The sequence below is a fragment of the Urocitellus parryii genome, chromosome 13, assembly GCF_045843805.1.
Source record: "Urocitellus parryii isolate mUroPar1 chromosome 13, mUroPar1.hap1, whole genome shotgun sequence".
Classification (NCBI taxonomy): Eukaryota; Metazoa; Chordata; class Mammalia; order Rodentia; family Sciuridae; genus Urocitellus; species Urocitellus parryii.
The window spans coordinates 8,834,407-8,837,123 of record NC_135543.1 but is presented as its reverse complement, the minus strand read 5'-3'; positions in this window follow the sequence as shown (position 1 = coordinate 8,837,123).

The window sequence follows — 2,717 nt, the reverse complement described above, 5'->3', positions numbered from 1 at the left end:
TTAGTCTCCCCCTATATGTGATCTGATTCCACTCTTGTGGCTTTCAAGATTGTATCCTTATTCTGTGTGCTAGGCATTTTCATTATAATGGGCCTTGGTGTAGATCTGTTGTAATTTTGTACATTTAGTGTCCTTTAAGCCTCTTGTATTTGGTTTTCTAATTCATTCTTCATGCTTGGGAACTTTTCTTATATTATCTCATTGAAGAGATTGTGCATTCCTTTGGTTTGAAACTCTGTGCCTTCCTCTATCCCAATAACTCTTAGATTTGGTCTTTTGAAACTGTCCCATAATTCTTGGGTATTCTGTTCATGGTTTCTTATGTCTTTACTGTGTGGTCAAAATTGAAAAAAAAATTGATCAAACAAAAAGTTGGTTCTTTGAAAAAATAAAATTGACAGACCCTTAGCCATGCTAACAAAGAGAAGGAAAGAGAAAACTCAAATTACTAACATCCATGATGAAAAAAGAAATATCACAATAGACACTACAGAAATACAGAAGATAATTATTATTTTGAAAATTTGTATTCCAATAAAATAGAAAATATTGAAGGCATCAACAAATTTGTAGAGTCATATGAATTGTCCAAAATGAATCAGGATGATATATACAATTTAAGCAGATCAATTTCAAGTGATAAAAAGAAGACATCATCAGAAGCCTACCAACCAAGAAAAGCCCAGGACTGGATGGCTGCAAAGCCGTGTTCTACAAGACCTTTAAAGAAGAACTAACACCAATACTCTTCAATTTATTTCAGGATATGAAAAGAGAGGGAGCACTTCCTAACTCGTTCTATGAGGCCAATATCATCTTGATCCCAAAACCAGGCAAAAACACATCAAAAAAAAAAAAAGAAAAAGAAAACTTCAAATCAATATCTCTAACGAACATAGATGCAAAAATTCTCAATAAAATTCTGGAAAATTGAATACAAAACATAGCAAAAAGATAGTGCACCATGATCAAGTGGGATCCATTCCAGGGATGCAAGGTTGGTTCAACAAACAGAAAACAATAAATGTAATTCATCACATCAGTAGACTGAAAGATAAGAATCATATGATCATCTAAATAGATGCAAAAAAAAAGCATTTGACAAAATAAAGCATGATCAAAACAATAGAAAAACTAGGGATAACAGAAATATATCTAAACTTTATAAAAGCTATCTATCCTAATCCCCCAGGCCAACATCATTCCAAATGGAGAAAAAAATAAGGCATTCCCTGTAAAAACTGGAACAAGACAGGGATGTCCTCTTTCACCACTTCTATATAGCATAGTTCTTGAAACACTGGCCAGAGAAATTAGACAGATGGAAAAAATTGAAGGGACATACATAAGCAAAGAAGAAATCAAATTAGCACTATTTGCCAACTATATGATTCTACACCTTAAAGACACAAAAGATTTCACCAGAAAACTCCTAGAACTAGTAAATGAGTTTAGCAAAGTAGCAGTATATAAAATCAACATTCATAAATCAAAGGCATTTCAGTATATCAGCGACAAATTCTCTGAAAGGGAAACAAGGAAGCTATCCCATTTACAATAGCATTAAAAAAAAAGTTGGGAATCAACTTGACAAAAGAGGTGAAAGACTTCTACCATGAAAACTAGAGAATGCTAAACAAAAAAATCAAAGAAGATCTTAGGAAATGGAAAGATCTACCTTGTTCTTGGATAGGCAAAATTAATATTGTCAAAATGACCACACTATGAAAAGGACTATACAGATTTAATGCAATTCTAATCAAAATCCCAAAGACATTTTTTCATAGAAATAGAAAAAAATAGTCATGAAATTCATCTGGAAAAAAATAAGAGACTCAGAATAGCTAAAGCAATACTTAGCAAGAAGTAGCATCACTATACCAGACCTTAAACTATACTACAGAGCAATAGTAACATTTTTTTTGGTATTGGCACCAAAATAGACTTGTAGACCAATGGTACAGAATAGAGGACACAGAGACTAACCCACATAATTACAGTTATCTTATATTTGACAAAGGTGCCAAAAATGTATATTGGAGAAAAGATAGCCTATTCAACAAATGGTACTGGGAAAATTGGAAATCCATATGCAATAAAATGACATTAAACCCCTATCCCTCACCAGGCACAAAATTCAACTCAAAAGTGGATCAAGGACCTAGGAATTAAACCAGAGACACCATGTCTATTAGAAGAAAAAGTAGGCCCAAATATCCATCATGTTGGAATACGAACCAACTTCCTTAATAAGACTTCTATAGTGCAAGAATTAAAATCAAGAATGAATAAATGGGATGGATTCAAAGTAAAAATCTTCTTCTCAGAAAAAAAAATCAGGTTAATAGAGAGCCTACTAATTGGGAACACATTCTTACCACACACACATCAGATAGAGCACTAATCTCTAGGATATATAAAGAATTCAAAAATCTTAACATCAAAAAACAAATAACCCAATTAATAAATGAGCCAAGAAACTGAACAGACACTTATCAGAAGAAGATATACAATCAATCAACAAATATCTGAAATAAAATGTTCAACATCTCTAGCAATTAGAGAAATGCAAATCAAAACTACTCTAAGATTTCATCTTGCCCCAGTCAGAATGGCAGCTATCAAGAATACAAACAACAGTAAGTGTTGGCGAGCATGTAGGGAAAAATCCACACCCATACATTGCTGGTGGGACTGCAAATTGGTACAGCCAATAT